Source organism: Pteronotus mesoamericanus, unplaced genomic scaffold (assembly GCF_021234165.1).
Source record: "Pteronotus mesoamericanus isolate MK-2021 breed Mesoamerican mustached bat unplaced genomic scaffold, CSHL_Meso_final contig_20, whole genome shotgun sequence".
NCBI lineage: Eukaryota > Metazoa > Chordata > Mammalia > Chiroptera > Mormoopidae > Pteronotus > Pteronotus mesoamericanus.
The window spans coordinates 33,154,276-33,179,888 of NW_026555085.1; the positions used below are offsets into that span (position 1 = coordinate 33,154,276).

The 25,613-nt window shown below is 36.6% G+C and overlaps 1 protein-coding gene and 1 pseudogene across 5 annotated transcripts in view; both read left to right on the forward strand.

Moving 5' to 3' along the window:
• The window catches only part of SMAP1 (small ArfGAP 1), a 155,300-nt gene that overhangs the window by 96,300 nt on the left and 33,387 nt on the right, over nucleotides 1-25,613 (forward strand). The gene's annotated exons all lie outside the window — the stretch shown is intronic.
• On the forward strand, nucleotides 12,025-12,131 carry LOC129068080 (uncharacterized; annotated as a pseudogene).

A 25,613-nucleotide genomic window follows, 5' to 3' on the forward strand; every position in this document is an offset into this window, starting at 1 on the left:
TCAATATAGTGCGATTTTCTGGCAGTTCTGGTTGTTTTTGTTTTTAAATTTGTTGTTCTCCTTTTGCTTGTGCAAGGAGGCTAAGTGTATCTGCCTACTCCTCCATCTTGGCTGGAAGTCCATAACCACATTTTTCACAGTAGTCAAAAAGTAGAAACAAACTAAATGACATTGGTGGATGAATGAATAAAGAAAATGTGAGAGATATATATACAATGGAATATTATTCAGCTTTATAAAGGCAGGAAATTCTGACACATGCTGCAACATGGGTGATCCTTGAGGACATTATATTAGGCTGGCCAAAACGTTTGTTTGGTTTTTTACATAAGATGGCTCTGGTAGTGTTTAGTTGTCTTTAACATCATTTGAAACAGTTTTGTTAGCTTGTATTGTGTCAGCTGTCATATTAGCATGCATTTAATTTTTAAAAATCAGTAAAATTGGTGAATTTTCATGTAGCCATTTTAATATTTAAGGTAGAAGAAAATAAGCAACATTTCCAGCATATTATGCTTTATTATTTCAAGAAAGGTAAAAATGCAACAGAGATCCAAAAAATGATTTGTGCAGTGTATGGAGAAGGTGATGTGACTGACCAAATGTGTCAAAAGTGGTTTGTGAAGTTTCATGATGGAGATTTCTCTCTGGACCAATGCTCCACAGTCAGGTAGACTAGCTGAAGTTGAGAATGATCAAATCGAAACATTAATTGAGAGCAATCAGCGTTATGCCATGTGGGAGATAGCTGACATACTCTGAGTATTCAAATCAGTAAAGTTATTGGTGAAAATGAAAAATGTGTCTTTTATTTTTACCCAGAAAAAACATATGGACTTTTTTGGCCAACCCAATGCTAAGTGAAATAAGCAAAGTTCCAAAAAGACAAACACTGTATGATTCCACTGTTACGTCCTGGTTTGAAGTACCTAGAATAGTAAGATTCTTACAAGCAGAATATAGAATGGTGGTTGCCAGGGGCTGAGGGTCAGGAAAAATGGGCAGTTACTGTTTAAAGGGTACACGGTTTCAGTTTTGCAAGATGAAAAGAGCTCCAGAGGTGGATGGCTAAAATGGTTGCACAACAATGTGAATATACTTTATGCTGCTGAACTGTACACTTATAAAAGGTTAAGAAAGTAAATTTGTTACATATATTTTACCACAATTAAAAGTTAATGAATACATTTAAAAAGTACTTTGTAAACATAAACAGCTCCATCTTTATAACCCAATTGTAATGAACTTTATAGTGTAACAATTTTATCATCTTGCTGTTGAGTGCATGAATTATGGCATGTATTTTAGCTGCCTTTTTGCTGAATGTTCTGTTTTTCTGAGTTATAACCCTTTTTTCTTGTAATCATGCTGCTTCATAAATTATTGTTTTAATATGACACTTAAACTTTTAAAACATGGCACTAATTTACTTTACCTGTAACGGTAATGTGTTGTATTGAGCTGTGGTAGTGTGAAAGGGGAGTCACAGGCACTCGACTAGTACGTCACAGTATGCTAGAGAACACCAGGAAATGTCTGCTTGTCCAACTGAGTAATGGTCAGCCTCCAACTAACAGATGTGAATAAGGATATTTTATCTTCCCATTTATTATGGCATCCTTATAGGGAGAGGAATAATGAATTGAAAATAAAATAGGCTTAAGTTACACAAATATATTGCATATATATTGTTTAATTGAATACATCTAATGCTCTTCGATGCTTCTGTCCATCATTTACACACTATGTAGTAGACTACTCAAAATAGTTAAATGTTAATGTTATGTTTCCTTAGTTATAAAAATTTTGAAATATAAAACTTTGATATATTATTGTTAGCTTTTCTTCCCCTATTTTTCCTCCTCCATCAAAAAATAAAAACTTGTGTTAAAGGACTTATCCTTTGAGTCCTAAATTTGTAATGTCCTGATGTATTAATGTGTGCTTTCTCTGGTAATAGTTTTAAGTTTTTAAAAAAATTTTCTTACTGTACAAAAAGTCTAAGAAAAGTTTTAAAACCTATTTCTTATTTTACTTGAAGATCATTTTCTTTACCTTTTTTATCCCTTAATTCATCTGTTGTCATTTGACTTAAAGCAATAATATCTAACCAGAAGGTAAAAAATTCAGTGAGAACAAGGTGTTTTTTCGCTCACATGGGAGACATCCATGTTCTAATTTTAAAAAGTGTATACCTATATACATAGTAATGGAACCCCTGGCCTTTTGATTAGCTTTTCTGTTTTGCTGTCTGCCAGGTGGTGGTCCTAGATAAACATCTCAGTCTTCTATAGTTGTTGTCTGTTGCCTAGGTTTATCGCCTCCTGTTACTAACCTGGTACTGCATTTAGCATTATTAACTGTGGATCTGGAGAGATAGTAGGGGCTCTCTTTTATGATAATTATGATTAACAGTCTTGAAGTATTGCTCCAAAAAGTATCTTGACTGGTTTTTAGTTGGGTTATGAAAAATAAATCTCATCATTTCATAGATACTACATAGTATGAACATGCTTAGAATTGAGGAGGACATTGATTATAGTGAATATTAATAACCTTATAGAGACCCGTAAGCAGCCTTTGTTTTTTTTCCCTCCTCTGTGCCCAGTACTCCCAGACCTTTCATCTGAAGCTTTTCGTTTGTAGACTCATAGTCTGCGTTGCTTTGATCAAATGGTATTGGAGCCTCCAGATGTGCATTGTATTTTCTATCCTATTGCTTCAGTTCTCCTGAATTGAGGTCCCTCTGTATGCAGCCTGACTTCTTAATCCCCAACCACACTCAGCCTTCCTCTATTGTATAAAACATACTATAGGACTTGAGTGTAGGACTTCTAGCTACTGTGATGTTCTGTGTGATTTAAGTGTGTATGGCTGATAAAAGTAACCTTAAGAGGGATTTGGTTTGATAGTTTGTTTTCAAGTAGATTCTATGCTACCACCATTATGCATCCAGGGGTGTGTGTGTGTGCACATGCACTATTTGGAAAAACACATTGAAAGGTTTTTGGGAGGAATATTTGAATTGAATACAGCAACTGTTAGGATGGCAGCAGTATAGAAGGCACACTAAATGGTTGGAGGGAATATAAAAACAATGAAGACAAATACCCTCAAGAATCTTAAAATTCAAAAAGAATTTTCTGTGATTGAATTTTCAGGTGATGAAAAGGTGCTGATATGAAAAATAACTTTAGCAAAAGGCTGATACAGTACAACAGGAGATGTTATAGAGCATGGAGATTTGGCGATGTAGGAGATAACATGTTGGGATTACTAGGAAAGTCTTCATGGAGGTAGTTACATTTGACAAAAACTATGAAAGATTGTTAGGAAAGCAGAGGAAGAGGTCAACAGGCAGAGGAAATAATGTGGAAAATAACTGAAATTGTAAGTCATATTTTGGCAGTAATGAGTAATCTAATTTAACTAGAGTGTAGAACAATAATGGAGTATAAGACAATAAAATTTAATTTTGAGGAAACCTTAAGTTTCATGGCAAACAGTGGTTTGCTTCTGATTTTGAGTAGGGAGCTATATAATCCAAGCAAGAGATAATTAAGGGTTGATGGTAGAGTACTTTCTGAAAAAGAGATTAGCTAACACCTGATTCTCTTAGAAGAATGATTGAGAGACTTTTGTCCTAATGCATTTTAACAAATAGCCTTGTGAAACTCCAAAGAAGTATTATATCGTATTCATTCATTTATTCACTCAAATATTTATTAAGCAGTCATTATATACATAACACTAGGGTTACAGTAATAAACAAAACAAATGTTTGTCTTCATATGAGAATGTATATAGAATCATTTCATATGAATAAGGTTCTTTATCAATAAAAGATATTAGTGCAATGTTTAGTAATTACTACCATCATTATTTTATATTGGCCAAAATCCTAAAATTATATTATTGCCAATTCTCTACGTTTTATCTCCTGAAAAATAATTGATCATTAGACCTTAAACTTTATAGCATTATAAACTCTTATAAGAATTTTTATAAACTCTTGGTAAAGAGTTTAAAAAGGCTTATTAGTACTTTGATTTTAGTGAGACTGTGTATTTACATATTTTTCAAGGAATTTTAGCAAATGTCTATTTCAGATAGATTGGTAATTTATGGTCATTGCATTGAATTTAACAAATTCCCCCAATATTGTCTCTCCCTTAACCAATAGATAGGTTTTGGTGACAGGACCCCAAATATTGTATGTTTAACATACATACTCTAATGGAGATGAAATACAGCAAGAATATATTCTACCGTTTTCTCTACTTCTTAATCACTAAGCCAAACTTCTCTGATTCTGCTGAGTAGATGTCCTTGTTCTTTCTTGTTGCACCTTAGGACCTTATTTTTATAGCATTGCAAACTTTAAATTTCTGCTACCAAATGCTAGAAAACATCTGGGGAAGTTCTAAAGATCTACTTAATTTCTGCTAATCTTCTGACCTCTAGGAGATTTAAAAGTGGTTTCTGTAATCATGGTTCCTTGCAGTGATAGGAACTAGTGTTGGACATTCCAACTTTTCTGCAAGATCTTATCCATTATTTCAGAAAACAGGGACTTTTTCTTTTCAACCACAGCTCTGAATTAAAGTGTCCACATCCATTGAAAAGATTCTTTTAAAAGACAGCCAACAAGTCTAGGAACTTGAACGTCCTTTGCTTCTTTTTTGTTCTTTTTTTTGTTGTTACTCCCTTCATAACAATTGTAGTTCTAAATTCTCAAATATGTTCACAAAGTTTAAATCATCTTTGGCTCCATCTTTTGTTGATTGTAAACAGAGGTCAGAAAATGAATTTGATACTTAGTTTGTACTGCCTCCCTGCTTTGAGTTTCTTGAAAACCAAGTAGGAGTCATTAAGATCTACATGGGAATAAAAGTTGACCCTTTAAGCCCATTTTGGAAGACCCTAGGATGTTGAGAATTGTTCAAACAAGTATTTGTAATGACATTATAAAGTCTTTAAAAAAAAAAGGAAGTAATTGTCAGGGAAAGATTGTTACAATATTTATATAAATTTACCTTTATTATAAGATCATAAATCATTGGGATTTATTTCTTAAACTTTATTGTATTTGTAAATGTAAATTTAGTCCAGATATGCAAAAATTTTTTAAACTTACTATGTGGAATATATCAAATATATACATACTTATTATTCAGCTTCCTTGGTTATAAACTTGTGACCAAATTTTACTCTAGCTTCCCATATTTATTTTGAAACAAATTCCAGAAATTGTATTATTTCATCTATAAATATTACATTATATCTCTCTAAAAATAAGGTCTCTTTAAAAACAACATGATGCCAGTATCATATATACTTTAAAAAAGTCATTTCTCTTTTTTTGCTTATTATTTTTAAAATTTTTCATTGTAATTTTTTTCCTAGAAATTTTATTTTATTCATATTTTATTTATTTCGATTTTTTATGCTATTACAGTTATTTCACTTTTACCCCTTTGCCCATCTCCACCACTTCTATAATCAGTCTCCTCGCTGTTGCCTTTGCCCATGGGTCCTTCATGAATGTCCTTTGACTGATCCCTTCACCTCCTTTCAATCACAGAAATTTTTTAAAAATGATATTTTATTGATTATGCTATTACACTTGTCCTGATTCTTCCCCCTTTGCACTCCACCACCTTGCAACCCCCACTCCCCACTCCCTCAGGCAATCCCTATACCTGAGTCATGTCTATTGATCGTGTGTATAAGCTCTTTGTCTATTCCATCTCCCGCACTGCACCCCACATCCCCATGGCTATTATGTAACAACCCATTTGTAACACCCATTCCACTCACGTTCCCAGTCATTCCCCCACACCCTGTCCCATCTGGCAACCATCAAAACACCCTCTGTATCCATAACTTTCTCCCTGCTCCTTCCGTTTGCTTAGTCTGCCCTTCACGTTCAACCATTGATAGATACTCATCTTTACCATTTTATTGTTCATAGTTTTGATCCTCTCCCCCTCCTAAATAAGTGCCTTTAACATTTTATATACTAATGGTTTGGTGATGATGAACTCCTATAGTTTTTCTTGTCTGGGAAGATCTTTATCGTTCAATTCTAAATGATAGATATGCTGGGTAGAGCAATCTTGTCTGTAGGTCCCTGCTTTTCATTACTTCGAATATTTCTTGCCAGTCCCTTCTAGCCTGCGGTTTCTTTTGAGAAATCAGCTGACAGTCTTACACAAACTCCCCTGCAGATAACTGCTTTTCTCTTGCTGCTTTTAAGATTCTCTCTTTATCTTTAACCTTTGGCATTTTAATTATGATGTGTCTTGGGGTGGGCCTCTTTGCATCCATCTTGTTTGGGACTCTCTGTGCTTCCTAAACTTACATGTCTATTTCATTAATCAAATTAGGGGATTTTTCTTTCATTATTTTTTCAGATAGATTTTCAATTTCTTGCTCTTGCTCTTCTCCTCCTGGCACCCCTATGATATGAATGTTGGACTGCTTGAAGTTGTCCCAGAGGCCCCTTTCACTATCCTCATTTTTTTGGATTCTTTTTTCTTGTTCTGATTGGTTGTTTCTGCTTCCTTATGTTCCAAATCATTGATTTGGTTCTCGTCTTCATCCACTCTACTGTTGTTTCCCTGTAAATTGTTCTTTATTTCAATTGGTATATACTGTGTTTCTAACTTGGATGTTTTTTGTGCTGCTGAGTTCCTCAGTAAGTTCTCTGAGCATCCTTATATCCAGTGTTTTGAACTCTGCCTCTGATTGTTTATCTGCATTTCATTTAGTTCTTGTTTGGAGTTTTGATCTGTCTTTTCATTGGGGCCATGTTTGTCTGTCTCCTCATTTTGGCAGCCTCCCTGTGTTTGTTTCTATGTGCTGCTTTGACTCTGTTGTTTTGGTAGCATGGTCTAATGTAGTAGGTGTCCTGTAGGGTCCAGTGGCACAGCCTCCCCTGTCACCCAAGTTGGGTACTTGATGTGCCCTCATGCAGGTCGAGTACACCCTCCTCTTGTAGTTGAGCCTTGGTTGCCATTGGCAGATCAGTGAGAGGGATTTACCCAGGCTAGCAGCTGCAAGGATTGGTTGTGACCACTGACCACCAACGTCTTCCTTTTGTGGAGGATCAGCTGTGCATGGGGCTGGGTGGTGATGCTCCAATGTAGTCTGTAGCTTTTCACTGGGTGCATTGGCCCTGGAGTTACCTGGGTGGTTCAGGCCAAGGTAACATGTGTTTTGCTGAGGGCCACCATGCCTGAGCTATAAAGCGCTCTGAGATGGCTGCTACTGGTGCTGGACTTCAAGATTGCCAGGCGAAGCCAAGCTAATCTAGGCTGGCTGCTGCTAGTGCCAGGCCTGGGGCTTACTGAAGCCAGCTGTTGGTTTTTTAGGTAGTTGTGAAGCATGAGCCAAGACCAGCCATTTGTATGGAAAAGCAGCTTGGATGGGCCTGTAAGTTAGATGAGGTGGAGTCTCTGGGGATCTCCAAGGCTAGTCAAACAGTGTTACCCAGATTGATGGAGTCTCAGATACAGCAGTGGCTTGCCGACTCTGTGGGTCTGTGCAGGGACAGTTTAGAAAAGGCACAGTGGCCTCTGCTCACCTGATGCCAGACACTTCAGTTTCTCTTAGTATACAACTAGTGCCTTTCAAGGGGCTACCCTGGTGCTGGAGCTCAGGGGGAGTGAGTAGGTGAGTCTGTGTGTGGGTTCTTTAAGAGGAACTGCTTGGATTTTTTAAGAAGTTTCTTCCACTGACTCAATCCCTGCTGGTTTTTGCAGCCAGAATTTGTGGGGACTTATCTGCTTGGCACTGGTAACCTGGGCTGGAGGACCAGGTGTGGGGCTGGGACTCCTTACTCCTGAGATATCCCTTCTGAATTTTTATCTGCCACATGTGGGTATAAGACCAGCCTATTTCACTCCTGTGCCCCTCCTCTCAGTCTGGATGGATGTGGTTTCTTTAATTCCGTAGTTCTCAGAGTTCCATTCAACTTGATTTCTGGTGGTTCTGAATGATGATCTATATTTTAGTTGTAATGTAGATGTGGTTGTGTGAAGAGGCAAGTCATGTATACCTATGCCACCATCTTGACTGGAAGTCTTCCTCTTATTGTATTTTCTTACCTTTTATCACTCTTATGTTCCCCTTTCCCATGCAATCACTACACTGTTGTCCATATCCATGAGTCCTTTTTCTTTTTTGCTCAATTCCTCCACCTTCTATCCCTGTCCCCGAGAGCGGTCAGCCTGCTCTCTCTATGTCTGCCTGTATTTTGCTAGTTATTTCAGTTTACTCATTAGATTCTGCATATGAGTGGAATCATATGGTTATTGCCTTTCTCTGACTGGCTTATTTTGCTCCAGGTCCATCCTTATGTCCTTCAGGTCCATCCACACTGTCAGAAAGAGTAAAATTTTCTTTTTTATGGCTGAGTAGTATTCCATTTTGTAAATATCTTATAGTTGTTTTATCCATTCATCTACACTTGGGCTGCTTCCATATCTTGGTGATTATAAATAACACTGTGATGAACGTTGGGGTGCTTAGTTCTTTCAAATTAGTCTTTTGGGTTTCTTTGGATAAATTCCCAGAAGTAGAATCACTGGGTCATAAGGCAGTTTCATTTTTAATATTTTGAGGTATTTCCATACTGCTTTCCACAATGACTGCACAAATCTGCATTCCCACAAACAGTGCAAAAGGGTTACCTTTTCTCCACATCCTCGCCAGAACTTACTGTTTTTTGATTTATTGGTGATAGCCAGTCTGACTGATGTGACATGATATCTCTTTGTGCTTTTTAATTTACATTTCTGTGATGATTAGTGACGTTGAGCATTTTTTCATATGGGTTGGCCATCTGTATATCCATTTGGAGAAGAGTCTTTTGAGATCCTTTGCCTATTTTTTATTTGGATTTGTTTTTTTGGTATTGAGATTTGTAAGTTCTTTTATAAATTTTGGATAGTAATCCCTTATCAAATACATCTGTGAACATATTCTCCCATTCTGTGCATTGTCTTTTTATTTTGTTGACGGTTGCCTTTGCTGTGCAGAAACTTCAGTTTGATGTAGTCACATTTGTTTATTTTTTCTTTGATTTCCCTTGCCTGGGGAGATATGTCAGAAAAAAATAAGAGCAATGTCTGATATTTTACTGCCTATGTTTTCTTCTAGGATTTTTATTGTTTCAGGTCTAACATGTAAGTCTTTAATCAATTTTGAATTTATTTTTGTGTGTGGTGTAAGAAGGTGGGCTAGTTTCAGTTTTCTGCAAGAATCTGTCCAGTTTTCCCAACAACATTTATTAAATAAACTATCTGTAGTCCACTGTATGTGCTTGCTTTCTTGTCAAGTATTAATTGACTACTAAGGCATGGGATTATTTCTGGGCTTACTCTTCTGTTGCATTAATCTATGTCTGTGTCTGTTTTATGCCAGTACCATACTGTTTTGATTACTATTCTTATAGTTTGATATAGGTAGAATGATTCTTCCAGATTTGTTCTTCTTTTCTTAAGGTTGCTGTTGCTATTCGTGGCCTTTTGTAGTAAGTTGTTGAAATATTTGATCTAGGTCTGTAAAATATGCGATTGGAATCTTGATACAAATTGTGTTGAATCTATAGATTGCTTTGGGTAGTATGGACATTTTAATGATATTAATTCTTCATCCATGAACATGGTATGTGCTTCCACTTATTTGTATCTTCTTCATTTTCTTTCTTCAGTGTCTTATAATTTTCTGAGTACAGGTCTTTTATATCCTCGGCTAGATTTATTTGTAGGTGTATACTTTTTTGTGAAGCTGTTGTGAATGGGATTACTGTCTTAATTTCCCTTTATGATAGTTGATTAGTGGCATATAAAAATACAATGGATTTCTGAATATTAATTTTGTGTCCTGCTACTTCATGGAATTCATTTATCAGTTCTAGTAGTTTCTTGGTGGAATCTTTAGTGTTCCCTATGTACAGTATGGTGTCATTTGCAAATAATGGCAGTTTTACTTCTTCCTTTCCAGTTTGGATGCCTTTTAATTCTTCTTCTTATCTGATTGCTATGGCTAGGACTTCCAGTACTATGTTGAATAAGAGAGGTGAAAGCAGCACCCTTGTCTTGTTCTCCATTTTAAGTAGAATGCTTATAGTTTTCGCCCACTGAGTATGATGCTGGCATTGGGTTTGTCATAGATGGGCTTTATTGTGTTTAGGTGTGTTCTCTCTATTCCCACTTTGCTGAGAGTTTTTATAAGTGGGTGTTGGATTTTATCAAATGCTTTTTCTACATTTACTGATATGATCATGTGGTTTTTATCCTTCATTTTGTTTATGTGTAGTCTCACATTTATTGCTTTGTGAATGTTGTACCAACCTTGCATTCCCAGAATAAATCCCACTTGATGATGGCCTGTGATCTTTTTGATGTATTGTTGTATTCGGTGTGCTCATATTTTGTTGAGGATTTTAGTATCAGTGTTCATCAGGGATATTGGTCTGTAATTTTCTTCTTTTTGTAGTCTTCATCTGGTTTTGGGATTAGGATAATGCTGGCCTTGTAAAATGAAGTTGGGAGCTTTCCCGTCTCTTGAATTTTTTGAAATAGTTTGAGAAGGAGATGTGTTAGGTTTTCCAACAATATTTGGTAAAATTTTTAAAGCCATCCAGCCCATCCAGTCCAGGGCTTTTGTTTATTGGGAGTTTTTTGATTTCCACTTCAATCTTACTTGGTCTAATCTTTCTATTCAGATTCTCTGATTCTTCCTGATTTAGTTTTAGAAGATTGTATGTTTCCAGGAATTTATCCACTTCACCTAGGTTGTTCAGTTTGTTGGCATATAGTTCATAATATTTTCTTACAGTCCTTTGTATTTCTTGGAGTCAGTTCTTATTTCTCATCTTTCATTTCTGATTTTATTTATTTGGGTCCTCTTAATTTTGTTCTTGATGAGTCTGGTTGAAGGTTTGTCATCTTGTTTATCTTTTCAAAGAACCAGCTCTTGGAATCATTGATCTTTTGTGGTATTCTTTAAATTCTGTTTTGTTTGCTTCTGTTCTGATATTTAGTATTTTCCTTCCTTCTACTCATTTGCACTTTGTTGTTGTTCTGCAAGTTCCTTTAAGTGTCAAGTTAAGAGTGTTTATTTGAGCTTTTTTTTGTTTCTTAAGATAGGCCTGTAATGCTATGACTTTCCCCCTTAGGATTGCTTTCTCTGTGTCCTGCAGATTTTGGATTATTGTGTTCTCATTTTTAATTGTTTGAAAGTATCTTTTGATTTCTCCTTGACCTCATTGTTAACCCATTCATTTTTTTTAATAATGTGTTATCTCTATGTCTTTGCATTTTCTTCAGTTTTCTTGTGATTTATTTCTGTTTTCATGGCATTGTGATCAGAGCAGATGCTTGATATGATTTCAGTCTTCTTTAATTTATTGACACTTGTTTGTGTCCTAACATGTGGTCTGTCCTAGGAAACATTCTTGTCCACTTGAATATATGTTCTGTTCCTTCAGGGTGAAATGCTCTGTAGATACTGATAAAGCCACTTGATGTAGTGTGTCACTTAAGCCCACTGTCTTCTTGATTTTCTGTCTGGAAGATCTATCCATTGAAGTCAATGGAGTGTTAAAATCCTCAATTATGACTGTATTTCTGCCGATCTCTCCCTTTATATCTCTCAAGATTTGCTTTACACATTTAGATGCCCTCATGTTGGATGCATAAATGTTTATTAGGTTTATATCCTCCTTTTAGATTGTTTCCTTTATCATTATTTAGTGCACTTCTTTGTCTCTAACAATAGCCTTGGTTAAAAGTCAGTTTTGTTGGATGTAAGTATTGTTACCCCAGCTTTTTTTTTTTCCCATTTGTATGAAGTATCTTTTTCCATCCCTTTATTTTTAGTCTGTGTGTATCTTTCATTCTAGGTGGATATCTTGGAGGTAGTATATGTATGAGTCTTCATTTCTTACCCCTTCAGCTACTGTGTCTTTTGAATGGAGCACTTAAGCCATTTACGTTTAAAGTGATTATTGATACTGCTTCTCGGCCTTTTGGCTAAGATCAAGTGTAGTATCTGTTCTTATCAGTTTAAAGTGATTATTGATAGATACACATTAATTGCCATTTTACTTTTTAACTATTTTTCTTTTTTTTTTTTTCTTTTTCTTCATCTTAAAGCAAGCCCCTTAACATTTGCTGCATTGCTGGTTTGGTAATAACAAACTCTTTTAGCCTTTTTTTGTCTGGAAAGCTGTTTTATTCCTCCTTCAATTTTAATGATGACCTTTCTGGGTAAAGTAGCCTTGGTTATAGGTTCTTGTTTTTCATACCTTGATTACTGAATGCCAGTCCCTTCCCACCTGAAATGTTTCTGTTAAGAAATCAGGTGACAGTCTAATTGGAGATCCCTTGTAGTTAACTAACTACTTTTTTCTTAGCTTTTGAGATTCTCTCTGTGTCTTTAAGCTTTGCCTTTTTAATTATGATGTATCTTGGTGTAGGCCTTTAATGTGTCTTGGTGTGGATCTATCTTGTTTGTAACTTTCTGCACTTCCTGGACTTGTGTGTCTGAGTTTTCAGTCATTATTTCTCCAAATCGGTTTTCAAACCCTTGCTTATTACTCTCTTCTCCTTAGGATTTTCCCATTATGCGGATGTTGTTACACTTCATGTTGTTCCAAAAATTTCTTAAACTCTCCTCATTTTTTAAAAATTCTTTTTTCTTTCTGCTGTTCTGATTGGGAGTTGTTTTTTGTTTTTTGTTTTTACCTTGTCTTCCAAATCACTGATTTGATCTTCTACTTCCTCTAACCTACTGTTTATTCCTTCCTGTATGTGATTTATTTCATATATTACATTTTTTTGTTTCTGACTGTTCCTTTTTTGAGGATTTTATGTCTTTTTTCATGCTGTTGAGTATTCTTATAATCATTACTCTTAACTCTTTATCTGACAAATTGCTTACCTCTATTTCATTTAGATCTATTTCTGGAGAATTCTTTTGTCCTTTCATATGGGGCCTGTTTCTTTGCCTTCCCATTTTGGCTGCCGCTTTATGTTTCTTTCTCTGCATTAGGTAGATCTGCAAAGATTCTGACTCAGACTTTTGTTAGACATTGCCTGTGACTGACTCTGGGCATCCTGTTTGGAGCTGTCAGTGATCAACAGCTTTTGGCTCCTTCTGCTGGGCCTTTGTGTGTGCAGAGAGAACGAGGCTGTTCACCAAAGCCAGCTTTTAGCACCAGGCCCTGAGAAGGGTCAGCTAAACTCTTAGAGCTCCGGAGAGCTGCCTTGGCCTGCAGGCTTTCTGTTAGGCATAATCACTTAAATAGCCTCCAGCTGTTCTCCTGAGCAACTGGGCTTAATCTCCACTGGGAAGGGGGAGAGGGAGTCCGAGTCCAGAGGGTGGGGCTATTGCTTTTTCCCAGGCAGATGCCACTTGGAGGGGCGTGCTCTTCCCAAGAAAGATGGCTTCTGCATTATGGGGAATGACTCAGCCCACAGATCCTGGCAGCTGTTCCTTCAGTTTCTTCTCAGAGCCACCACCCCAGATTCTCCTCAAACGTCTCTAGCCCACTCTGCCCTCCTTCTGCTGGTGCCCGCGGTAATTGACTGCAAATGATATGTTGTGTGTTGGCCCTTTAAGAGGCTCTCTGCGTCTCTGGTGGATAGAAACCCTGCTGCTTTTCATAGCTGGAAGTTATTTGGGTTCCTTTCCTGCTTCTGGCACTCTACGTTGGGGAGCCAAGCTTGGTGTTTAGACTTGACACTTCTCGGGGGGAACCCCTGGGATCTGAAATATCTATCTTGAACTTCAACGGTCAGTTGTGGGAGCCCACCCAGCCCTCTTGCACCTTCATACTCCTTATCAGTCTTGTTGGGGTGAAGTAGTTTCTTCTTCCTGTCCTTGTTGCAGTGCTTCTCTCCAGATAGTATTCAGTTGGTTACTCAGGATGATGTTTCTATAGTTTATTTGTAATTCCTGTTTGGTCCTGAGAGGTTTAGTGTTAGCTTCCACCTACTCTGCCATTTTGGATCTCTGATCAAAACAGTCATTTCTTACTCCTCATCAAATATCCTATAAAGTTTTCAGATTTTCAGTTGTCTCATAGAAGTTAGTTTTCTAGTTTGCATCAAAAGGAAGATCTAGTTGGTATGTCTTTTGAGCTTTTTAACCAAAAATGTCTTCTTCACTCTTTTTTTTCTTTTAGTTTACTTATGGGAAAAATGGGGTCTTTTTCTTTTCCTGTGATATCAATTTTGCTGATTTGTATCTCCATCGTTCTTTTGTCCTTTGTATTTCCTATAAAGAGGTAGTTCATTGGATTCCCACTTTTATTTAAGCTAGACTGTGGTGGTACTATTTCCAAATGTCTGTCTATATCTCTTCTTGACATGTTAGCCCATTTACCTCAGTACCTTTTCCAGCAATTCATCAGGGGTCACAGAATGGTGATATCATAATTCTGTTGTTTCTTTTTCATTTAGTAGTTGAAATTTTTACTAGTTTTGGTTACTTTGTAGTGTAATTCATATATGAGAAGTGGTCAATTTACCAGTTTTCAGAATAACGAGTTGATTAATTAGCATCATCTGGTTGTATCTAGTTAGGGCTTTTTGTTTCATTTTGTATTCATTCAATTTAAACATATATGGTGTGTTCCTGTTTATTGCTGTTATTACCCTGTCATGGAAGCTCTTGAGGTTGGCTCCTGAGTCTTTTTGTGAGGCAGCTGTCGTAGTATGATAATTCCTTGATATTAGGTATGCTAATTGTTTTTAAGCTCATCTTTTACATTGACTGCCCCAGAACTGTCTTCAGCTATTTTACTAGGAAGTCCTGGTTCCTTTTTGTGGAAAAGGGTATCTCATCATCATATTATAGGTTTGAGAAATGCTGTATGCAATCAGTCCATTTTGTAGTATATAGTTTCTCAAATTTAAATTCTTTACTCTGATACTTGTCATTTTATATTAAAACGTTGTTACTAGTGATAGCAAATCAAGAACTAATTGTGGATTTCAGTGTAGAACTCAATAGTTTACTGTTTTCTTAGTTTAAAAAAATGTGCTACCAAACAGTGACTTTGTCGGATTTTAGACCTGCTGCTCAGGTAAGGGGGAGAGGGGGTCCCCTGGTAGCATGTGTTTCTTTCCGTTTCTATTTCTCTATTAGTTTCACATTTTCCCCTTCCTAAATCCTGTTTTTTAAATAATCTAGTACATCAGGTATTGATAGGGGATATCATATCTTGTTTATAATGAAACTGTACTGTTGTGGTTTTCATATTATGCTGTTTTGCCACATACAGATGTGTGTGTGTGGTAGATAAACAGAGGAAGATTATAACAGATTTCTTTTCAGAATTGGTATCCAGGTGATACTCTTGGTTTTGAGGATAAGATGTTGAGGTGGAGAGGTTTGTTTATCAGACCCGCTTTCCCCAGTATTCTCTTTCTTACTTCCTGGCTTTCTAACCCTCTTTCCTTGAGAAAAGAAGAGGAGCTGGGCGCAAGGACACTAGATCTGTGGGAGTGAAAGGCTTTCCTCGAAGAATGTTGGTATTCCTCAAACTGGATTGAAATTTTTACTACTGAAACATGGTCATGGTAGTCTTTTTATTTCCAGTTTGTGGAAAAACCATTCTCACAACATTTTCCAGAAATTTTTCTACTATGTTATTTTTAAATAACAGTTTTTTTGAGATATAATTCACGTATTATAAAATTTACGCATTAACATGTAAAACTCAGTGGTGTTAGTTTGTTGTTCAAGTTGCACAAACATTACCACTGTCCAATTTTAGGACACTTTCATAACCCTCAAAAGAAACTTCATATCTATTAGCAGTTGCTCTTCATAGTAACCACTAACATTTCTGTCTCCCTAGATTTGTCTGTTGTGGACATTTCATATACATGCTATCTTAATACATGTGGTATTTTGTGAGTGGCTTCTTTTACTTAGTATAATGCGTTTAAGGTTCATTCCTATCAGACCATGTGACAGTATCATCTTCTTTTCTTGCAGTATATTTTTTTGTTGTAATTGTGGAGCAAAGAAATGGCCATTCTCTCTTCAACAAATTACTGGCCTTCAAGGTTTTTTAAAGTGTCATTTTTTTATCATTCAAGAGTAAGACAAACCAGAAGTGATGATTTGTTAGAGATCTGAAATCAGTATTTACAAGACGGATAAGTTCCAGGTTTATGCATGTTTCGTTCAGAAAATATTCCATGTTTCAGGTCTTTATACTGTCAAAACCAAAAACACATGGAATTAAAATTTCCGTTTTCTGTGTTTCAATTCTTATTGAAAATTTTAATGTGGCTTTTTACTCTCCTTTATTCTTCTCTAAATGACTTAAAAAATATAAAGAAATAAAAAGGGTTGTTTAGACACATATAGAAAAAGGTGAGAACTGTTTATCCTGATAAACATGGTTAAATTGACCACTAAAGGGGATGTTCTTGGTATAGTTTTTATTGGAACAGAATATGTCTAAGCCACATTAGAACAATATTAAACATTTTTAAGATTTTGCAGTAGGGCACCACATATATTGTTACGTAAATCTAAACTCGCTAATAAGAAATGAACATTCTGCTGAATTGGCAGTAACATGCCTCTACTTAAGATCATTTGGTTTTTTTAAAAAAATTAATCTTTATTACCATTTAGTCCCCTTATACCCCCTCCCCCCAGCAGTCACCACACTGTTGTCCATGTCCGTGAGACCTTTTTGCTCAATCCCTCCATCCCCTGTCACCGCCCCGCCCCCCACAACTAGCCATCATCCTGCTCTCCAGCTGTGTGTCTGTCACCGTTTTCCGTGTTAGTTCAGTCTGTTAATTAGGTTTCACGTATGAGTGAAATCATATGATATTGAAGATCATTTTGGAAAACCTTGCGTTTGCCCTTTCATGTAGTGAAAGTAGTAGACTAGATTCAGAATCCCCTGATACTCTGTTTTTCTTGCCCATATGGCTGTGCAGGACAGTGACTTCAGTTTCACTCTCTGCTTTGCCTTTCTGTTTGATTTCTGCTCCAGGAAAATGTTCACCTCAATTCTGAGCCTGACTAATCTTACGAGTTTTCTCGCTTATACTTTGTCATGTGTTTGAACGGAAAGGGTATGATTAAGGATGAGTTCTGGAGTCGTGTTGGCTACAGTATAAGTGAGAGCAAAAAAACTAATTTAAGAATATCTTTCTTTGATTCAATAAACAAGCTAAGATACACACCTGATAGAAATTTACCAAATATAAGCAATATTTATTGTATAGAGATATTCATAGATTTTCATATCACTTTTTATATACTAAAACGTAAGAAAACAGTCTAAATTGATGTTATGAGCTTTGCAAAGAGGAAAAAGGGAGAAGAAAACTGTTTGCTTTGATGGTGATAGCTATGGTATGTCTTGGTACAGAGACTAGAGAAAAATTGTGAAAATTTTATGTATTAATAAAAGTAATTTTTAGTTGGTGATAGAATTTTTGTCTTGGACAGTCTAGTAGACATTTTTGTTTTTTGTTTTTTTCCACTTAATTATACAGAGTGAGTTAGGTTACTTTCTTATAAATAGGCATTATTTGGAAGCCAGCTTTTCACCACAGTGGAACAATCCTTAAATAACTATTTAAATCTTTAGGCTTTCTTCTTTAAATAGTCTAACCTATCGCATATAAGTGAGTTAATCAGTACAGCCACTAACTAGTGCAAGAGAGTACTCAGTCAGTAGCTGCTGGAGTTAGTCATTTTAGAGTCTGAAGTTTGACTTTATCTTTTTTCTCAGTAAAGCCAGTGTTACAAAATGTCACTCTAGGCAGCACTTGAAATTGCTGTTAGGATGTCCTGTTTTCAAGATATCTTATTTTTTAAAGAGAAAATTAAGGGTGTTTTTAAAACTTTTATAATTAATATATTGTGAGCATATATTTATCTGAAAGTGACATTTTCTAACTTCATAAAGATTTTATTTTAGAAGTTAAGTTAGTTCCTTTCATTTCTTATCCTTTTTATTGAATTGTAACACACAGATCTTAAGTTTGTATCTCAATGAATTTTTGCAAATTTATACTGTGTAACCAACACACAGATCATCATCTAAAACATTACTAGTACCTCTCACTGTCTTGGTCTTCTTGTTCAACACTCTCCCAAAGATAATCACTATTCAGATTTCTGTCAATATAGATACATTTTATCTGCTTTTAATTTTATGTAAATGAAATCATACACCACCTACTATTTCTGTGTCTGGTTTCCTTTGCTAATTATTGTGTCATCTGTGTTTTTGGGTGTTCCTTTCTTATTGTTAAATATGACCGTGTTGTTGACATATGCTGTACTTAATTTTTCCATTCTACTGATGGCTGGCACAAGTAGTTTTTGGTTTAGGACTTTGATGAATAAAGCTGCTATGAACATTGTTGTACATGTCTTTGATGAACATATGTATGTAGGTTATTGGATATATATCTAAAAGTAGAAATGCTGTGTCATAGGGAGTACATATGTCCAGCTTCAGTTTTTCTGCCAAAGAGTTTTCCAAAGTAATTTTACCAATTTATATTTTCTGTAGTATTGTATGATAGTTACAGGTGCTTTGCATTTTCACAAAAACCTGGTATTGTCATTTAAAAAAAGAATCAGGTGGGCATAGAAACTAACATTTTTACTAGTTGGTGCTAATTAAATATACAGAAAATCCTGGCAAGCCCTAACCAGTGTGGCTCAGTTGGTTGGAACATGGTCCTGTCCATCAAAGGATCGTCGGTTCAATTCCCAGTTGGGGTACATACTTCTATAGATTGCAGGTTTGGTCCTGGTAGGGGTACGTGCAGCAGGCAACCGGTCAGTGTTTCTCTCTGACATTGATGTTTCTCCCTCTCTCTTCCTGTCTTTAGAATCTTATTATATTCTCGGGCGAGGATTTAAAAAAAATTCTTAGCAATTGAGAGTTTATCTTTAAATGAGTAAGTAATTTAAATAGCTTGAAATAATTGTGACTAATACATAAAAGTTCTTTTAGCCAAGAAGGTTTGTTTTCTTCTGTTTTACCTTGTTTAAAAAAGAATAGCTAAAATAAGAATTATTGTTTTGTAGAGAACAATAACAAAATGATAGTAACTTTACTTTGCTAGTTAAAAAACTGTATACTAACATGACCTCAACCCTAAAAGAAGGAACCACTTGAAGTTGCAACAGCTTTTTAATACTTGTCCATTATTAAAGTAACTGTAGTGATAAAGAGTGTGTAAGTTGTGGCAGAAAACCATATTTCAGGTTCAGTTAGAGGCTTGTAGTAAATTGCAACATTTCTTTTTCCTTCAGGGAATTTCTAAATTTTTAAATGTTTTTTTTGCAATCACTTAAAGCTTTATTGCAAGTGAGGCAATAAAAAGGAAAGAAGTCCAATTATTTTATGTGCAAAGCTTTCATTTCTATTTAATGAAAGAAAGGGAAACTTCTGTTCAGTAAGCATGCACGCTTTACAGTCCCTCACAGTAGACTGGATATTTCCTTCAATAGAAAATAAGAAAAGTTTCCTTAGTGAATGCTGTGATGAAAGGTAGTTTTACTAAGTTAAAGCCTGTGCTTAAGAATGTATACAAGTCAAGGTGGAAGGGTCAACAATTTGATGAGTCATTCAGGGTAATAAAAATAGTAAATGCTTACTTGATGCTTAACTTAACGCCAGGCTTTGTTCTAAACCTTTTTATATATTATTTCATAGTTCTCACAGCAACTCCATGACGTTGATACTGTTATCCTCATTTACTGATGAGAACCTGAGAGACAAAGGTTTGCTAATTTATTCATGGTTACACAGCTATTTACTAGCCAAGCCAAGATTTGAATCTGAATGTTCTTCCTTCAGAGTGTATGCTCTTAACCAGTATGCTCTGTGGCCTCTCAGTATATTACTATTATAGCCAAAAGTAGGGAAAGAAAGAAGAAAGGTTAAGGATTAAATAAATTTCTACTAAGTGTCATGCATTGTACTAAACATTTTACATGTGCTAATTAATTCTGATACAACCAAAGATAGTTTTAATATGGTAGCCTTACAAAGGAACAATGGAAGATTCAGAGAGTGACATTTTACCCAGGGTCACATCTCATAATTGCTAGAGCATGTCTTTCTAAAAAGGAGGCCACTGGTGAGGAGTTCATTATTTTCTTATTACTGTCTGCTATGGGTTAATAACTAATACCCATTGGACAGTAACAAACTGTTTATATCTTTGGGACAAGTTTTCTAATATAAGTGTTTCAGGAATCACTCAACATACTATCTATGCTAAATAATGGCAACATGGTGTAGTAGAAAGGAATATGGACTTTGGGACCAGAAAGATCTCAGGGTTTATGATTAAAATTTAATTTTAAAGTGGTGATTTAAATTCATAGTTTATAAGCATAGTAGATGAGTCACTTCATCTGCCTAATCCGGAAGATACACTCAAATTATTCAGCGAATGTGTAACAAGTACCTGATATGTGACAGACTGTTGTGGACCACTTTGTGTCGTATTGGGAACTGTAGCCCTGCTTGAGCAGGCCCTGCCTGTAGCCTCGACTGGAATACTAGGAATGCTGGGAGGTGCATGACCCGATACTAGCATCGAGGGTTCCCATGGGAAATAGAGACTAAGAAATGCATTGTATCCACTAGAACTTGCTCTGCTTTTCATCACCCTGAAAGGAAAAACCAGGTGCCTGACTTCAGGGCAGGAAGGAAAATTCCTGAGTCCCTGGACCATGCCTTAATGATTGTTTGGCATCAGTGTGTCTAACAGACCCTAACCCAAGGCTGATCTGTGTGTTCCTTTTATTGTTATCTGTGGCCCTCTGATGTAGATTGATAAGCTTTGCATGTATGCTGTATTATACCTTGCACATATTGTTCTCAATAAAAGCCATTTCAGAGAAGGGCTCGGGGCATTCTAGAGGGAATTGCCACCCCTTTTTTCTGACAGGCAAATCGTGTTTGGTACAATTTATTTCTTCATCCACGACTGCTGGGAGGACTCTGCAGGACGGGGACTTCCCTCAGCAGATGCTCTGATAGGCTCTTGGGACACAACAGTAAACAAATCTGACGAAAGTTCCTGACCTGTAGAGTTTACAGTGTAATCAGGGGGATTCATTGTGATTTTGTCTTGGGGAACTGATCTTGATACTCTCCTGGCAACCTCACAGGTTAAGAGCTGGTCTTCCTTATATAGTTCATTTCTAAGAGCCTCCAGGAACGAAGGTGTTTGGCCCTATATGCACTAGCTTTCTCCGGGACCATCAGTTTTCTGTATCTTTGCAGAGGTGTTCTAATTTTAGTATATATTCACTGAGCATCTTGTGTATGATGAGTCTCATTCTGACATTGGTGTCTTAAAGATGACATCAGAACAGTGTTTCCTCTAGCAGCCTGTAGTGTGGGAGAAAGATGAACAGAGAAAAAAGGAGGAAGCCTTTTTTCTCCTATCTATGTTCTCTCCTTAAGCCCTCCTGCCCTTTATTCACCAAAAACTAGTCAGACCCTATAAGCAGGAGTGTAAGGCTTCATTGTGTAAGTCCCTTAACCTTAGTCTCATTCACTGTTTCTGGCCCATGGTAATCCTTCAAGTATTCCTTGAAGAGAGGAAAGGAGAAAGTTGTATTTCCAGGTGTATGAATATTTTGTTTTCTGGTTCATCTGGTTTAAAGTTAGTTGATATTTCAATGATATTTTCATACATCCCTCTTTTGTGATGTTTTAACATGCATACTAGTCATCGTATGCAGAAAGTCCTTATGGAAAAAATTTACTCTCTAGTCACTGCAGTTGAGACATCATGATATAAAAATATTTAAGTAGATAATGTTGGAAAACTGCTCTAATTACATGCAGTGCTGTTATCAAATGAGGATTTGATAAAGGTAAGCAGTTAACAAAAGAAGAGAAAATTGCTGGTGTGACCTCTATGTGCCTCAAAATAGAATGATTCAAATAGTTCTGACTTAAACTCCACAGTCTCATTCTACGCGCTTCCTTGTGACTACCCAGTTCTCCCTCAGTGGTACTCCTGTCTGGCAAGTACTGATTTCAATCCAATTATTGCCCTATTTGCAGGCCTTCATTTAAGCAGAAATTCTGTTGGCATACTGGTCTCACTTCCACTTTTTTCATAGCTGCAAATCTCAAATGGTCATTGAATGTTGCCTTGCAGTCCCAATTTACACTTTTCATCTTTCCTAGTATGTTTAATTTTTAGTTTTCCAAAGAGTTTTTTTTTTTTGCTTTCTCTTCTCTCTGTAAACATACTACATACCTCATTTCAATAATGTTTTTGCTTCATATTTGATTGAGAAAACTGCAGTCATGCGGGAACTCCCATATTTTTCTACCACCAAAACAGCCCGCATCTCCGCCCTACCTTTCCTTTTGATGAAATGGTCAGGTGCTCTATCAGCCCCTCCAGCTGGGCTGTGAGTATTTTACCTCACAGCTTCATTCTTCATTTACTCTGCTTCCCTGCTTTCTCAGTTTTTTCCTTTCTACCATATCTTATTGCCTCCAATTATTATCACCTCTAGCTGCCACCCTTTTGAAAGGGTCCTCTTTCGTCAATGTGCACATTTTCTTATTAAGGTTTTCTTCTTCTTGCATTCATTCTACCCCCGTTTCTGTTTGCATCTTTCTTCTGACACTCCTCAACTCAAGGTCACCGTGTTGCCAAATTCAGTAGATTTTTCTGTTCTTATCTTCTTACCAGTTTTCCATACAGATGGTAGCTCCCTTTTTCTTAAAGCTCTTTCTTATCTTGGTTTCCATGAAACCATTTTCCTGGGGTTCCTTTTAGCATAGTATTTTCTTTTTTAAAAAGGATTTTATTTATTTATTTATTTTTTTGAGAGAGAGGGGAAGAGAAGGAGAAAGAAAAGGAGATAAACAGTGATGTGACAGGGAAACATCACTTGGTTGCCTCTTGCATGCGCCCTAACCAGGGACCAAACCTGCAACCCAGACATGTGCCTGACAGGGAATTGGACTGGCAACCTTTTGCTTTGCAGGACAATACTCAGCTAACTGAGCCACACCAGTCAGGTCAACCATCCTCCTGGTTTTATTCTCACTTCATTGCCTTTTCCTTCTAAGTTATCCTTTGTTGATTTCATTTCCTCTGCAAGACCCCAAAGTCCAGTCCCCAGTTCAGTGCTGAGTTCCCTTCTTTTGTCCTCTCTCTGCCTAAATGCCCTCAGCTAGTTCTATAACGTTCTTTGTCAAGAACATGCTGATGGCTCCCAAATCTGTATCTTTAAGCTTGACTCGGACTCAGAACTCTAGACTTGTGTATTCAGCAGCTTCTTGTCATTTCCATGTAACAGATGTCTCAAGCTGAATATAGCCAAAACAGAATTCTTGATCTTTCTCTGTCTGCTGCCTCCCCCATCTCAAGGAACCACATCACTAGTCAGCTCACTGAGTTGCTTAAGGCAAAAATCTTAACTAAGGTTTTTTACTTAGTTTCTTCTTTCCCTCACCACCTCTGACATATCACTTCCATCAGTAAGTATTCTAGTAACTATACCTTTCTTCACCTGCTGTTACCATTTTAGGTCACACCACTAGTATCTCTTTTCTGGACCTCTACAATAGCCTCCTTTATATACCCTGTTCTCTAATTTGTCTTTTTAAAAGTAATTTAGATTTTGTTACTTGCTTGCTTGACACCTTCCAGTGACTTACCATTGCACTTAGAATGACATCCTTAGACCTTTTATTATAAAGCCTTTCACAGTGAAGCCTTATGCCCCTGTCTATATTTCCGACTTTACCTCTTTCCATTTTCTCTTATTTATTGTGCTCCAACCACGCCTTTTTTGTGTTCCCAGGATAAATCACACTCATTGAGACCTCAAGACCTTTGCATTATTTGCTCTGCCTAACATGCTTTTCCCCATCTTCCCAGGGTGCCTTCTTCTTGTCATCTAGATTTTAATTTAAATAGCACCTTAGAGAGAGGCCTACCTCGAACACTGAATACCAAGTAGCTAGCCCCTAAGTCATTCCTGATTACAACATCCTTTTCTAATTTACCCCGTGGCACTTAAAGCTACAGGCTTATTTGTGATCATTTGTTTTTTGTCTTTTCTCCCCTCTCCACCTCCTCCCCACTTCTTCAAATGCCACAGTTGAATATCTGTGCCTAGAATAATGCCGAACATGTAGAGGATGAATTATTGAATAAAAGACTGTTAATGGAGCAAGCAGTCCTTGTGTAAAATGATTCTTGGCAAAAAAAAAAAATGATCCTCTTTATGATTGTGCTTTTGGGAAAGATGAACATGAAGACCAATAAAATTCAGGGAAGTGAGGGGAACTGCTGAAGTGTATTTGCTGCTTAAGACCAAGAGAAAAGTTCAGTTCTTGGCTGTTTACTTTGTCTGTAATGCAAACAGCTCACTATCAGTTCACTTCATAGGGTGAGTCTTGAATGAAGAGAGGGCAGAGGTATTGAATCCTTAGGAGGTTTAAAACAAGGAACACAACCACTGAGCCTGCAGTGGGACATATAGCTTAGTGTTCAGGATATTTTTTTCCTCCAGCTGATACTTTTAATAACCTACCTTAGGAATTTTCCTTTTTAAATAAAGAAAAGAGATAAAACCACCTTTATAATGCTGGGAAGTATTTAGCGAAAATATAGAAGATATTTTTTAAAAAGTAGTATCTTGATATTATAGCAAAAAAGTCCTAGTGGATGAATTATTAATAAATCTTTGCAGTTCTAAGAGGATTAGTTAATGCAGTACTGATAGTGAAAGTAAATTTTGTCCTTTGATGATATATCTTAAAATGTCTATAGGCTTTGCCATTTAGACAGGTGTCTTCTTGCACTAAAGATTCTGGCGCAGTAACTGATAGGTTCTATGGGAATGTATACACTAGCCGTAGATGGGGCCCAACAGAACACATACCCACATGGTCATTTTTATAGAGGGGAGATATTTAAGGCCCACATTAAGACTTTTATTTGCATCCTCCTAATGCGTTAGAGCTGGTCAGGATGGAAGCGATCTAGTCCAACCCCCTTATTCTTAAGAGGAAGAAATGGGAGCTGGGTGTGATTATAGAGTCTGTAAATGTCAGGACTCAAATCCCCACAGCGCCTGACCTGAATCTCTGCCAGCGATAACTTGTTTTCAGTAGTTGTCTTCAGTCGGTAACACTGGCCTGGAACGAGCAGTGAGTGCGCATATCCGATGATGGATGCAAGTCTTCTTTATCAGTTGGCTTTTTGTGCTTACCCAAACCCTGCAGGAAATAATTTGCAGTTTTCATTTTTTATTTTTTATTTTTTTGGTCTCTGACTTTGGAACTTAAGCAGTAATTTTTCATATGCAATAATCTGTTTATTGGTTGTTGGTAAAATATTTGACAAGTTATATAATGTGTTGAGTTGTCTTCAAAGTTTTTCCTCATGCTTCTCCCTGTCTAGTATCACTAAGCTGAGGGCCCCGTATTTCTCTGGCAGAACCAGGGGACCTGAGCTTGAAGTTACCTATCTTTCTCTAGTATAAAAGGAAGATAATAAAGCTGGAAGTAAAGTGTTGAAAAATAGCACAGTATTGTT